General features: G+C 55.4%; 1 long non-coding RNA gene across 2 annotated transcripts; it reads left to right on the forward strand.

The window, feature by feature from the left end:
• Positions 1-345: 345 nt before the first annotated feature.
• LOC119975154 lies at positions 346-15190 on the forward strand. 2 transcript variants are annotated; one of them, XR_005462667.1, is made up of 5 exons: positions 346-555; positions 8722-8812; positions 10248-10463; positions 12618-12696; positions 13708-15190. It is a non-coding gene; the product is annotated as an uncharacterized LOC119975154 (long non-coding RNA). The 2 variants fall into 2 exon arrangements; XR_005462666.1 differs by lacking the exon at positions 13708-15190 and adding an exon at positions 13011-13142.
• Positions 15191-15532: the final 342 nt, after the last annotated feature.

The following is a 15532-nucleotide window of genomic DNA, read 5'->3' on the forward strand; positions in this document are numbered from 1 at the left end:
GAGGTTACAGGGATAGGGAGGGTTGAGGGGTTGGTGGAGGTTACAGGGTAGGGAGGGTTGAGGTGTTGGAGGAGGTTACAGAGATAGGGAGGGTTGAGGGGTTGGAGGTTACAGGGTAGGGAGGGTAGTAGGGGCTGGAGGAGGTTACAGGGTAGGGAGGGTTGAGGGGTTGGAGGTTACAGGGTAGGGAGGGTTGAGGGGTTGGAGGTTACAGGGTAGGGAGGGTTGAGGGGTTGGAGGTTACAGGGTAGGGAGGGTTGAGGGGTTGGAGGTTACAGGGTAGGGAGGGTAGTAGGGGCTGGAGGAGGTTACAGGGTAGGGAGGGTTGAGGAGGAATGACCTGGTTTGTGTGTGTCCTTCAGACTGAAGAGTGCGTTGAGCGACTGGTGAGCTGTCGGTTTTGTGACCTTGCGATTCCCTGTCGCACGTTACCGGAGCACGAGGACGCGTGTGGGAGTCGGACTCAGCGCTGCCCTGACTGTGGAAAGTACGTGATGCACAGAGACCAGGAATCGCACAAGCAAGTGTGCCCGAGTGTGCAGAGTGCGGGGCAGGGTACGCAGCTACTTTCTATACAACAAATATCTATCTAACTTCACAACAACGAAATGCCCAAAACCTGTCTCACAGAGCCGAGGTCCCAGGTTCGATCCCGGCTCTGGGTCACTGTCCGTGTGGAGTTTGCACATTCTCCCCGTGTCTGCGTGGGTTTCGCCCCCACAACCCAAAGATGTGCAGGCTAGGTGGATTGGCCACTCTAAATTGCAAAAATATGAATTGGGTACTCTAAATTTCAAAAAAAGAAATGCCCAAAACATTTGACAGCCAAGCGGGTGTTTCCAAAATGTCGCCACTTGTGTAATGTAGCAAACACAACAGCTGTTTTATGGACAGCAACATTCACATGAAAATCACCAGATAAACTGTTTCTTTGTGGTGTGATTCAGCGATAAACATTCCTCCAGAATACTGAGGCGAACTCGAAAGAGAAAGTAAGAAGTTTTACAAACAGTAGCTTTCGGAGCATTGCTCCTTCCTCGGGTCCTCCTTCCTTCACCTGAGGAAGGAGCCGTGCTCCGAAATCTCGTGTTTGAAACAAACCTGTTGGACTTTAACCTGGTGTTGTAAGACTTCTTACTGTGCTCACCCCAGTCCAACGCCGGCATCTCCACATCGAAAGAGAAAATGCTGGAAAATCTCAGCAGATCTGGCAGCCGCTGTAGGGAGAGAAAAAAGCTAACGTTTCGAGTCCGATGACTCTTTGTGAAAGCTTTGTCAAAGTACTCCCTCAGTACTGACCCTCTGACAGTGCAGCACTCCCTCAGTACTGACCCTCTGACAGTGCAGCATTCCCTCAGTACTGACCCTCTGACAGTGCAGCACTCCCTCAGTACTGACCCTCTGACAGTGCAGCACTCCCTCAGTACTGACCCTCTGACAGTGCGGCACTCCCTCAGTACTGACCCTCTGACAGTGCGGCACTCCCTCAGTACTGACCCTCTGACAGTGCGGCACTCCCTCAGTACTGACCCTCTGACAGTGCGGCACTCCCTCAGTACTGACCCTCTGACAGTGCGGCACTCCCTCAGTACTGACCCTCTGACAGTGCAGCACTCCCTCAGTACTGACCCTCTGACAGTGCGGCACTCCCTCAGTACTGACCCTCTGACAGTGCGGCACTCCCTCAGTACTGACCCTGTCACAGTGCGGCACTCCCTCAGTACTGACCCTCTGACAGTGCAGCACTCCCTCAGTACTGACCCTCTGACAGTGCAGCACTCCCTCAGTACTGACCCTCTGACAGTGCGGCACTCCCTCAGTACTGACCCTCTGACAGTGCGGCACTCCCTCAGTACTGACCCTCTGACAGTGCAGCACTCCCTCAGTACTGACCCTCTGACAGTGCAGCACTCCCTCAGTACTGACCCTCTGACAGTGCGGCACTCCCTCAGTACTGACCCTCTGACAGTGCTGCACTCCCTCAGTACTGACCCTCTGACAGTGCGGCACTCCCTCAGTACTGACCCTCTGACAGTGCGGCACTCCCTCAGTACTGACCCCTCTGACAGTGCAGCACTCCCTCAGTACTGACCCTCTGACAGTGCAGCACTCCCTCAGTACTGACCCTCTGACAGTGCAGCACTCCCTCAGTACTGACCCTCTGACAGTGCGGCACTCCCTCACTACTGACCCTCTGACAGTGCGGCACTCCCTCAGTACTGACCCTCTGAGTGCAGCACTCCCTCAGTACTGACCCTCTGACAGTGCGGCACTCCCTCAGTACTGACCCTCTGACAGTGCGGCACGCCCTCAGTACTGACCCTCTGACAGTGCAGCACTCCCTCAGTACTGACCCTCTGACAGTGCAGCACTCCCTCAGTACTGACCCTCTGACAGTGCGGCACTCCCTCAGTACTGACCCTCTGACAGTGCGGCACTCCCTCAGTACTGACCCTCTGACAGTGCTGCACTCCCTCAGTACTGACCCTCTGACAGTGCGGCACTCCCTCAGTACTGACCCTCTGACAGTGCGGCACTCCCTCAGTACTGACCCTCTGACAGTGCGGCACGCCCTCAGTACTGACCCTCTGACAGTGCAGCACCCCCTCAGTACTGACCCTCTGACAGTGCAGCACCCCCTCAGTACTGACCCTCTGACAGTGCGGCACTCCCTCAGTACTGACCCTCTGACAGTGCGGCACCCCCTCAGTACTGACCCTCTGACAGTGCGGCACCCCCTCAGTACTGACCCTCTGACAGTGCGGCACCCCCTCAGTACTGACCCTCTGACAGTGCGGCACTCCCTCAGTACTGACCCTCTGACAGTGCGGCACTCCCTCAGTACTGACCCTCTGACAGTGCAGCACTCCCTCAGTACTGACCCTCTGACAGTGCAGCACTTCCTCAGAACTGACCCTCTGACAGTGCAGCACTCCCTCAGTACTGACCCTCTGACAGTGCAGCACTCCCTCAGTACTGACCCTCTGACAGTGCAGCACTCCCTCAGTACTGACCCTCTGACAGTGCAGCACTCCCTCAGTACTGACCCTCTGACAGTGCAGCACTCCCTCAGTACTGACCCTCTGACAGGTGCAGGCACTCCCTCAGTACTGACCCTCTGACAGTGCGGCACTCCCTCAGTACTGACCCTCTGACAGTGCGGCACTCCCGCAGTACTGACCCTCTGACAGTGCAGCACTCCCCTCAGTACTGACCCTCTGACAGTGCAGCACCCCCTCAGTACTGACCCTCTGACAGTGCAGCACTCCCTCAGTACTGACCCTCTGACAGTGCAGCACTCCCTCAGTACTGACCCTCTGACAGTGCAGCACTCCCTCAGCACTGACCCTCTGACAGTGCGGCACTCCCTCAGTACTGACCCTCTGACAGTGCGGCACTCCCTCAGTACTGACCCTCTGACAGTGCAGCCCTCCCTCAGTACTGACCCTCTGACAGTGCAGCACTCCCTCAGTACTGACCCTCTGACAGTGCAGCACCCCCTCAGTACTGACCCTATGACAGTGCGGCACTCCCTCAGTACTGACCCTCTGACAGTGCGGCACTCCCTCAGTACTGACCCTCTGACAGTGCAGCACTCCCTCAGTACTGACCCTCTGACAGTGCAGCACTCCCTCAGTACTGACCCTCTGACAGTGCAGCACTCCCTCAGTACTGACCCTCTGACAGTGCGGCACTCCCTCAGTACTGACCCTCTGACAGTGCGGCACTCCCTCAGTACTGACCCTCTGACAGTGCAGCACTCCCTCAGTACTGACCCTCTGACAGTGCGGCACTCCCTCAGTACTGACTCTCTGACAGTGCAGCACTCCCGCAGTACTGACCCTCTGACAGTACGGCACTCCCTCAGTACTGACCCTCTGACAGTGCAGCACTCCCTCAGTACTGACCCTCTGACAGTGCGGGGCTCCCTCAGTACTGACCCTCTGACAGTGCGGGGCTCCCTCAGTACTGACCCTCTGACAGTGCGGCACTCCCTCAGTACTGACCCTCTGACAGTGCAGCACTCCCGCAGTACTGACCCTCTGACAGTGCGGCACTCCCTCAGTACTGACCCTCTGACAGTGCAGCACTCCGTCAGTACTGACCCTCTGACAGTGCGGGGCTCCCTCAGTACTGACCCTCTGACAGTGCGGCATTCCCTCAGTACTGACCCTCTGACAGTGCGGCACTCCCTCAGTACTGACCCTCTGACAGTGCAGCACTTCCTCAGAACTGACCCTCTGACAGTGCAGCACTCCCTCAGTACTGACCCTCTGACAGTGCAGCACTCCCTCAGTACTGACCCTCTGACAGTGCAGCACTCCCTCAGTACTGACCCTCTGACAGTGCAGCACTCCCTCAGTACTGACCCTCTGACGGTGCAGCACTCCCTCAGTACTGACCCTCTGACAGTGCGGCACTCCCTCAGTACTGACCCTCTGACAGTGCAGCACTCCCGCAGTACTGACCCTCTGACAGTGCGGCACTCCCTCAGTACTGACCCTCTGACAGTGCAGCACTCCGTCAGTACTGACCCTCTGACAGTGCGGGGCTCCCTCAGTACTGACCCTCTAACAGTGCGGCATTCCCTCAGTACTGACCCTCTGACAGTGCGGCACTCCCTCAGTACTGACCCTCTGACAGGGCAGCACTCCCTCAGTACTGACCCTCAGACAGTGCGGCACTCCCTCAGTACTGACCCTCTGACAGTGCAGCACTCCCTCAGTACTGACCCTCTGACAGTGCAGCACTCCCTCAGTACTGACCCTCTGACAGTGCAGCACCCCCTCAGTACTGACCCTCTGACAGTGCAGCACCCCCTCAGTACTGACCCTCTGACAGTGCGGCACTCCCTCAGTACTGACCCTCTGACAGTGCGGCACTCCCTCAGTACTGACCCTCTGACAGTGCGGCACCCCCTCAGTACTGACCCTCTGACAGTGCGGCACCCCCTCAGTACTGACCCTCTGACAGTGCGGCACTCCCTCAGTACTGACCCTCTGACAGTGCGGCACTCCCTCAGTACTGACCCTCTGACAGTGCAGCACTCCCTCAGTACTGACCCTCTGACAGTGCAGCACTTCCTCAGAACTGACCCTCTGACAGTGCAGCACTCCCTCAGTACTGACCCTCTGACAGTGCAGCACTCCCTCAGTACTGACCCTCTGACAGTGCAGCACTCGCTCAGTACTGACCCTCTGACAGTGCAGCACTCCCTCAGTACTGACCCTCTGACGGTGCAGCACTCCCTCAGTACTGACCCTCTGACAGTGCGGCACTCCCTCAGTACTGACCCTCTGACAGTGCGGCACTCCCGCAGTACTGACCCTCTGACAGTGCAGCACTCCCTCAGTACTGACCCTCTGACAGTGCAGCACCCCCTCAGTACTGACCCTCTGACAGTGCGGCACTCCCTCAGTACTGACCCTCTGACAGTGCAGCACTCCCTCAGTACTGACCCTCTGACAGTGCGGCACTCCCTCAGTACTGACCCTCTGACAGTGCAGCACTCCCTCAGCACTGACCCTCTGACAGTGCGGCACTCCCTCAGTACTGACCCTCTGACAGTGCGGCACTCCCTCAGTACTGACCCTCTGACAGTGCAGCCCTCCCTCAGTACTGACCCTCTGACAGTGCAGCACTCCCTCAGTACTGACCCTCTGACAGTGCAGCACCCCCTCAGTACTGACCCTATGACAGTGCGGCACTCCCTCAGTACTGACCCTCTGACAGTGCGGCACTCCCTCAGTACTGACCCTCTGACAGTGCAGCACTCCCTCAGTACTGACCCTCTGACAGTGCAGCACTCCCTCAGTACTGACCCTCTGACAGTGCAGCACTCCCTCAGTACTGACCCTCTGACAGTGCGGCACTCCCTCAGTACTGACCCTCTGACAGTGCGGCACTCCCTCAGTACTGACCCTCTGACAGTGCAGCACTCCCTCAGTACTGACCCTCTGACAGTGCGGCACTCCCTCAGTACTGACTCTCTGACAGTGCAGCACTCCCGCAGTACTGACCCTCTGACAGTACGGCACTCCCTCAGTACTGACCCTCTGACAGTGCAGCACTCCCTCAGTACTGACCCTCTGACAGTGCGGGGCTCCCTCAGTACTGACCCTCTGACAGTGCGGGGCTCCCTCAGTACTGACCCTCTGACAGTGCGGCACTCCCTCAGTACTGACCCTCTGACAGTGCAGCACTCCCGCAGTACTGACCCTCTGACAGTGCGGCACTCCCTCAGTACTGACCCTCTGACAGTGCAGCACTCCGTCAGTACTGACCCTCTGACAGTGCGGGGCTCCCTCAGTACTGACCCTCTGACAGTGCGGCATTCCCTCAGTACTGACCCTCTGACAGTGCGGCACTCCCTCAGTACTGACCCTCTGACAGTGCAGCACTTCCTCAGAACTGACCCTCTGACAGTGCAGCACTCCCTCAGTACTGACCCTCTGACAGTGCAGCACTCCCTCAGTACTGACCCTCTGACAGTGCAGCACTCCCTCAGTACTGACCCTCTGACAGTGCAGCACTCCCTCAGTACTGACCCTCTGACGGTGCAGCACTCCCTCAGTACTGACCCTCTGACAGTGCGGCACTCCCTCAGTACTGACCCTCTGACAGTGCGGCACTCCCGCAGTACTGACCCTCTGACAGTGCAGCACTCCCTCAGTACTGACCCTCTGACAGTGCAGCACCCCCTCAGTACTGACCCTCTGACAGTGCGGCACTCCCTCAGTACTGACCCTCTGACAGTGCAGCACTCCCTCAGTACTGACCCTCTGACAGTGCAGCACTCCCTCAGTACTGACCCTCTGACAGTGCAGCACTCCCTCAGCACTGACCCTCTGACAGTGCGGCACTCCCTCAGTACTGACCCTCTGACAGTGCGGCACTCCCTCAGTACTGACCCTCTGACAGTGCAGCCCTCCCTCAGTACTGACCCTCTGACAGTGCAGCACTCCCTCAGTACTGACCCTCTGACAGTGCAGCACCCCCTCAGTACTGACCCTATGACAGTGCGGCACTCCCTCAGTACTGACCCTCTGACAGTGCGGCACTCCCTCAGTACTGACCCTCTGACAGTGCAGCACTCCCTCAGTACTGACCCTCTGACAGTGCAGCACTCCCTCAGTACTGACCCTCTGACAGTGCAGCACTCCCTCAGTACTGACCCTCTGACAGTGCGGCACTCCCTCAGTACTGACCCTCTGACAGTGCGGCACTCCCTCAGTACTGACCCTCTGACAGTGCAGCACTCCCTCAGTACTGACCCTCTGACAGTGCGGCACTCCCTCAGTACTGACTCTCTGACAGTGCAGCACTCCCGCAGTACTGACCCTCTGACAGTACGGCACTCCCTCAGTACTGACCCTCTGACAGTGCAGCACTCCCTCAGTACTGACCCTCTGACAGTGCGGGGCTCCCTCAGTACTGACCCTCTGACAGTGCGGGGCTCCCTCAGTACTGACCCTCTGACAGTGCGGCACTCCCTCAGTACTGACCCTCTGACAGTGCAGCACTCCCGCAGTACTGACCCTCTGACAGTGCGGCACTCCCTCAGTACTGACCCTCTGACAGTGCAGCACTCCGTCAGTACTGACCCTCTGACAGTGCGGGGCTCCCTCAGTACTGACCCTCTAACAGTGCGGCATTCCCTCAGTACTGACCCTCTGACAGTGCGGCACTCCCTCAGTACTGACCCTCTGACAGGGCAGCACTCCCTCAGTACTGACCCTCAGACAGTGCGGCACTCCCTCAGTACTGACCCTCTGACAGTGCAGCACTCCCTCAGTACTGACCCTCTGACAGTGCAGCACTCCCTCAGTACTGACCCTCTGACAGTGCGGCACTCCCTCAGTACTGACCCTCTGACAGTGCGGCACTCCCTCAGTACTGCAGTGGGTGTGACTCTGGAGTGCAGTTTGAACCGCAATCTTGTCACAAAGGTGCGTCTTCTACTCACTGAGGTCTGGCTGGGTCCATCACCGGGAGAGGCCACCAGGGTTTGGGGAATTTAATTGTCTCCTGGAGGCGATTCGGGACGGGACGAGGGGGATTGATCGTCTCCTGTTGCACTGGGAAACTGCAGGAATGATTTGCCTTGTGGGGTTTGCAGTGTTGATGCCCTGTTCAGAGTCCTGTCTCTGCCGAGCTGATCCCTCTCCCAGTCAGTGCTGTTTGTCGGATTGCCGTGTGGTCACATTCCGAGGATTTCACTCTCTGTTCCCCCCGGAGTGCCTGCTGACCATCGGCAGACGTGTCCGTATCAATGTCCATGGTCTGACAACACCGGATTCACTGGCCTCTTCCCTGGGGTGAAGAAATTGTTCTCTGAGCATCTTTGTGACCTTCGGAATTCTCGGCCGCAGGGAGCTGGGAATGTTCAGGTGCTGAATATGTTCAGGACTGAGGTTGATCGATTTCTGGACTCGGAGAGTCAGTGACACAGAGTGGTTCCGAGGCCCGGAGGTCAAAGATCACCATGACCTTGTTGAATGGCCGCAGACTCAAAGGGCCGAATGGCCTCCTCCTGTAATAGAAGCAAAGAAATCCCAACAGTGCTGATGGAGGCCATTTGGCCCATCAAACCTGCTCCTTCTGAAGAGTCCCCCACCTAGCCCCCCCCCCCCCCCCCCCCCCCCCCCCCGAGCCGTCCATACCTTTTTGTTTTTCCAACTTTTGCCCACACTTGTTTCCTTTGTTTCCTTTTCTGTTTAGTTTCTGTCTCCTCGACGGCGGGGAAACTGTCCAAATTCCGTGCGAATTCTGCACAGAGATGTTTCCGGAAGATCAGTTCCAACATCACCAGGTGAGAGAGGCAACAGGGACAGAATTAGGACGGCGGATCCCGAGGGGAAGTGGGACTGGGCTAGGACACGGATCGGGGGGGGGGGGGGGGGGGGGGGGGGACGGGGGAGGGGTGGGGGGGAGGGGAGGGGGGGGGTCGGGGAGGGGAGGGTGGGGGGGTCGGGGAGGGTAGGGGTCGGGGGGGGGTCGGAGAGGGTGGGGATCGGGGAGGGTGGGGGTGGGGGTCGGAGAGGGTGGGGGTGGGGGAGGGAGGGGGTGGGGGTCGGAGAGGGAGGGGTGGGGGTGGGAGGGGGGTGGGGGTCGGAGGGGGTGGGGGTCGGAGAGGGAGGGGGTGGGGGTCGGAGAGGGAGGGGGTGGGGGTCGGAGGGGGTGGGGGTCGGGGAGGGAGGGGGTGGGGATCGGGGAGGGAGGGGGTGGGGGTCGGGGAGGGAGGGGGTCGGGGGGGGGGTGAAGTGGTGCTGGGCTAGGACCCAGATCCGGTGGGGGTGGGTCAGGGAGGGAGGAGGGTGGGGGGGGGTCGGAGAAGGGGTGGGGGGGAGGGGAGGGTAGGGGGTCGGGGAGGGAGGGGGTGGGGGTCGGAGAGGGTGGGGGTCGGTGGGGGTGGGGGTCGGAGAGGGAGGGGGTGGGGTCGGAGAGGGTGGGGGTCGGGGAGGGAGGGGGTGGGGGTCGGAGAGGGTGGGGGTCGGGGAGGGAGGGGGTGGGGGTCGGAGAGGGAGGGGGGGGGGGTCGGAGAGGGAGGGGGTGGGGGCGGGGGGGGGTGGGGGTCGGGGAGGGTGGGGGTGGGGATCGGGAGAGGGTGGGGATCGGGGAGGGGGGGGGTGGGGGTCGGGGAGGGAGGGGGTCGGGGGGGGGTGAAGTGGTGCTGGGCTAGGACCCAGATCCGGTGGGGGTGGGTCAGGGAGGGAGGGGGGTCGGGGAGGGTGGGGGGGGGTACTGGGGCAGGACCCAGATCCTTTGGGGGGGGGGTGGGACTGGGCTAGGACCCGGATCCAGTTGGGGTGGATCGGGGAGGGAGGGGGGAGACTGGGACAGGACCAGATCCTGGGAGGGATGGCGGATGGCAGGTGGGGGGGGAGGGGGGGGGGGGGGGGGGGGGCTGGGATAGGACTGGGAGGAGGTGGACGCGGCCTACCAACCGGATTATCGGTGACAACTCTGCAGGTTTGTCCTGGCTGAAGGTTAATCTTCAGGTCGCTGAAACATCCGAGGAGAAACGTGGGAGCAGATTCAATAGTTTAAGTGAACATCTTTGCTCATCGCCTAAAAGACCGAGAGTGAAGATTCAGCCAGTGAAGAATGTTGACAAACTGTCTGTGGGAGGGGGGAGGGGGGGGGGTTCCAGCTGGTCAGAGGTTTGAGGCTTTGGGATTGGAACAGGCATTAGTCACGGATATGGCTGTGGTGACGATGATCCAGCTCCCCCTCTCTGTTCACAGCACGGGTGCAGATCGCTCTCAGGATTGTTGGAAAGGTTTCGGGATTCCCTGTGGCGAGACCCTCCTTCCTACTCCGATACCCCCTCACCAGTTGGTGCTCTGCCCCCCTCCTTGGAATGGAATTCCACCTTTGACGAGAGTGTGGATTTGGACGAGATTGGTTTCTGTCGAGTGTGTGACTGTGCCCTGCCCCGAGACCTCCTTCAGCGGCACGAGGTAAACTGACAGCCAGATTTTACATCGCTTTGTTATTCTCTGCAACACCAGCGCATCGAGGAAGACATTTAAATTCCAAATTTATCCCGCTCCCCGAAAAGCTGGTCACGGTAAAAGAAAGATTAGTATTCCTGTAGCGTCTCCTGTAATCTTGGAATGTCCCAAAATGTCTCCCAACCAATGAGGTATGTTTGAAATGGACTCATTGTTATAAGATAGCAAACACAGAGCAAGATCCAGTAAACTGCAGTGCTTTAATCGGCAGTGCCATGGGAGGGTCCCTTTAAGAAAGGTTTTTGTCTCATCACATGGCTTCAGTGATGACATTGTGTGGGTGGAGCTGGGCTGTGGCTGTGAGGTTTTTAGTTTCGCTTTCAGTTTGACTGCTGTGGACTCGGACAGGAGAAAGAAGTGTTTTGGCCCGTCTCTCTCTCTATTTTCATTTTAAAGAGTTGTTTGAGAAAGAATCTAATAGCTCCCAGCTTTGGGAACTTAAAAGATACAGTTTGCTTTCCACAAGGGTTTACACCTGAGACAATAATAATAATCGCTTATTGTCACGAGTAGGCTTCAATGAAGTTAATGTGAAAAGCCCCTAGTCGCCACATTCTGGTACTGGAATTGAACCCACGCTGCTGGCCTTGTTCTGAATTACAAGCCAGCTGTTTAGCCCACTGTGCTAAACCAGACATGGTCAGAATCTCAGGGAATGTCAGTCTTTTTTTTTTTTAGAAAATATTTTATTGAAGCATTTGTAATTTTCACAATTTAACATATTGACATTTCTAAAACAACTGCATGGCTCAACGCACAAAATACCCCCTAAAATAACAACAAACAATAGACCACGTCCCCATCGTCTCCCGCCCGATCCCCAATTACCCGTATATTAAATTCCCTGTCCTTATTTAACATTACCATGCCTCCTATTCCCCCCCCCCCCCCCCCCCCTTCCCTTTCCTCCCCTTACTGCTGACGTTCAGTTTTTGTTAAAGAAATCAATGAACGGCTGCCAACTCCGGGCGAATCCCTGAATTGATCTTCTCAGAGTGAACTTGATTTTCTCCAGACTGAGAAACCCTACATTATCGCTGACCCACATTCCTGATTCCCGGGGCTCCGAGTCCCTCCATCTCAGCAAGATCCGTCTCCGGGCCACCAGGGAGGAGAAGGCCAGGATATCCGCCTCCCTCCCCCATTGCCCCGGATCGCCGACACCCCAAATATTGCCGGTTCTGACATGTGTGCGTGGGTTTCCTCCGGGTGCTCCGGTTTCCTCCCACAGTCCAAAGATGTGCGGGTTAGGGGGATTGGCCATGATAAATTGCCCGTAGTGTCCTAAAAAGTAAGGTTAAGCGGGGGAGGCGGGGGGGGGGGGGGGGTTGTTGGGTTACGGGTATAGGGTGGATACGTGGGTTTGAGTAGGGTGATCATGGCTCGGCACAACATTGAGGGCCGAAGGGCCTGTTCTGTGCTGTACTGTTCTATGTTCTATAACGTCAGCAAATCCCTGCCAGAATCTCCTCCGTTTCGGACGTGCCCAAAACATATGAACATGGTTGGCCGGGCTACCCCCACACCGCCCACATCTGTCCTCCTCCTCCTCCAAAGAACCAACTCATCCGAGCTACCGTCCTGTGGGCCCTGTGGACTACCTTGAACTGAACCAAGCTGAGTCTAGCACAGGACGAGGATGCATTTACCCTTTTCAAGGCTTTTTCCCACAGTTCAGTTTCCAGCTCCCCTCCCAACTCCTCTTCCCACTTCCTCTTCACCTCTCTGATAGGGGCCCCATCCCACTCTAACAATTCCCTGTATATGTCCGAAACCCTTCCACCTCCAACCCCTGTTTTTGACAGCACTTTATCACTGACCCTCTGACAGTGCGGTGCTCCCTCAGTTCTGACCCTCTGACACAGTGCCGTCTCAGTACTGTTGGGAACTCGATGCTTGATTGGAAGAACACCCATTAATGAACAAAGAGTTTCTCCAATGAGGTTCTGTGTCTCATTACTTGTTACACATTCACTTCACATTCATAATCTCATTCTCTCTCTCTCTCCCCTCTCTCTCTCTCTCTCTCTCGCTCTCTCTTTCCCCCCCCTCTTTCCCCCCCCCACCCCCCCCCCCCCCCCCCACCCCCTCTTCCCGAAGGTGAAGTGTCGATTTTTTGATCAGCATCGGAAGAATAGAATGCAACAAAACCCGATGAACGAAAGCAATCTCCTTTGAGGTAGGACTGCTCTCTGAATATACATGGCCTTTGCACAGATACTCACGACATCTCATTGGCTGATGATTCGTGGGGTTCCTGTCTGTTCATCCAGCCGGTTTTCATGCAGTGACTCACAGAGGTCTGTGCACGCCGCTCTCGACACACGCGAGCAAACGCAGTGGGAGCAGGTTTATACACGAGGTATAGATTTTTGAGAGCTCAGTGTCCACGATAAAAATAACTGGAGGTAAATTGGAGAAGTTGATAGAAATGGCAGTGGGTAAGGGGGTAAACCCTGGATGCAATTAAGGCCAATTATTTCTTAATTACAGAGACTTGGCCTGTGAAGAATAAACTCCAGGATGACTTCGGGAGAGGATTCGTGAGGAAGATAAAGGCTAATACATAAGCCCCGATACTTGTTAATTAATAAACTTGAATAAACGCTGCCTTGGATGAATAAACCGTGCTTGTTTTTTTTTAATTTAGAGTATCCAATTCATTGTTTTCCAATTAAGACCATCTCCAGCTCTTAAATCACCGGATGTGGGCCATCAGGTCCTGGGGGGTTGGCAGCTTTTTTGCCTCGTTAGTTTTTTCCAGGACCGATTTCATTCCATATGCTGAGCATTCCAGATCCTCAGTCTCACTGGACCCTTGGAATGGATCCCGATATTCCCAACTCCTGTCTTTTCTGCCATGAAAACTGATGCGAAAGTGTTGGAACACTTTGATGAAGCCTTGGAATGTTTTATAAGTTTAAGACACTATGTTTGTTTATATGTTTAAGACACTGTTTATATGAGTTCATAATGACTGCCATTTCTTTATTCTTCATTATGAATTCTCTGGGTCCCACATTTACTTCCACTAACCTTTTCCTCTTTGCATACCCATCTGCAATTTGATTTGATGTTTCTTTCCTAGTTTACTCTCCTATTCTATTTGCCTTTAAGAATTTCTCGGCCAGCTATTGCTGAGTCTGAAAGCTCCCCTGAATCAATGACTGACCAATTGATTATTCCCCAGTGGACAACTGAGCAATCTACTCGCCAGTCTGGAGAACGTCCCGTGGAGAAGATGTTGATACCCTTGCCAAAGAAAGATGATGGAAGATCGAATGTTCCAGATTTAAAACCACAGCTGTCAAACGGTTCGTTACTGCTAATTTTGTTCAAGCTGTTAACGTTGTGCAGGAGATTCTAACTCTGCTGAATGCCGATCTTGGTCACAATTCCCTACATTCCAATGCTCTCTTGGTCACATCCCTGTCTCTATTAGGACAGCACAGTGGCGCAGTGGTTAGCACCACCACCGTCGAGGACCCGGGTTCGATCCCGGCTCTGGGAGTTTGCACATTCTCCCCGTGTCTGCGTGGGTTTCACCCCCACAACCCAAAGATGTGCAGGGTAGGTGGTTTAGCCACGCTAAAATGCCCCTTAATTGGGGAAAAAAATGAATTGGGCACTCTAAATTTATAAAATAAACTTTAGTTTGTCCAAAACTCTGCTGCACCCCACTAACCCACACTCATTCAGCCATCATCCAATATCCTCCTGTTCAAATCCCTGCATGACTTTAGCCTCTCCCTATCTCAGCCCAAGTTCTCTGTGTTCCTCCAGTTCTGGCCTCCGGAATATCCCTCATCTTCCTCACTTCCCCATTCAGTGGCCGGTGCCTTCAGCTGGTGTCTCCTGGGCTCTAAGCCCCAGAGTTCCCTCCCTCAACCCCTCTCCTCTAGGATGTTCCTTAAAACCCACCTTTCCAAACAAAGGTTTTTTTTTAGAACCTGTCCCAATCTCACTTCCTGTATCTTCACAACACATTGTGGTTGGTGATGCTGTTGTGAAACTGCTTTAAAGTTTGTCATTGAATAATACTGTTGCATTGCTGTGAAGGGTATTAAGTAATGGAAATCCTGATGTGGTTATTTGCGGCTTTGTGTCAGAAGAGCTGGGCCGGCACATGGCACAGTGGTTAGCACTGGGACTGCGGCGCTGAGGTCCCAGGTTCCATCCCGGCCCTGGGTCACTGTCCGTGTGGAGTTCGCACATTCTGCCCGTGTTTGTGTGGGTCTCACCCCCACAACCAAAGATGTGCAGGGTAGGTGGATTTGCCACACTAAATTGCCCCTTAATTGGAAAAATATACATAATTGGATACTCTAAATTTATCTTGAAAAAGAAGAGTTACTGCTGTCAATGTTCAATTTTTAATCCTAAATTCGAGGAAAGCTCCAAATAAAATGGTTCCAGTCCCTCCGTCACTCAATGGCTCAGACAACAGAGTCCGAAATAAAACGACACCACGCGGACCTGGAAATCCGTCCATTTCGAGATGTCGGGTGCTTTGCAATAATAAAGAACTTATTCTCTCTGAAGGTAAATCAGGCACAACCGGCTGTGACTTTAAGGGACACTGTTTCCTGCAAGCATCAAAGTAATCCCCTGCTGCTTACCTTATTTTGTACATGTTTTACAACTAAATAAATACAAATTGGGAATTTAGCCTGCATCAGTTTGGTTCTATTTCCTGAGTTGAATTCACAGGTGATGCGGGAATCCTTCATAGACACCGGCTAATGGGGTTCTTGCGTCTCAGGGGACCTCGGGAGGCCCCTGGGATGCTGACCCAAGCAGCCGTTGATGTGGCTGACGGACTGATACCGACACTGATTGGAAGATGGTCAGGACCATGGGTCACCTGCTCAGTGACCTTTTCCTGGGGTTCCAGTTAAACCGGAGCGACAGCAGAACCAGGACCACCGACAGATGTTAGCTCTTGATTAATAATGTTGGACTTTAGCCTGGTGTTGTAAGACTTCTTACTGTGATTAATAAGGGTTATGGGGAGA

This window comes from Scyliorhinus canicula, chromosome 12 (assembly GCF_902713615.1).
Source record: "Scyliorhinus canicula chromosome 12, sScyCan1.1, whole genome shotgun sequence".
Classification (NCBI taxonomy): Eukaryota; Metazoa; Chordata; class Chondrichthyes; order Carcharhiniformes; family Scyliorhinidae; genus Scyliorhinus; species Scyliorhinus canicula.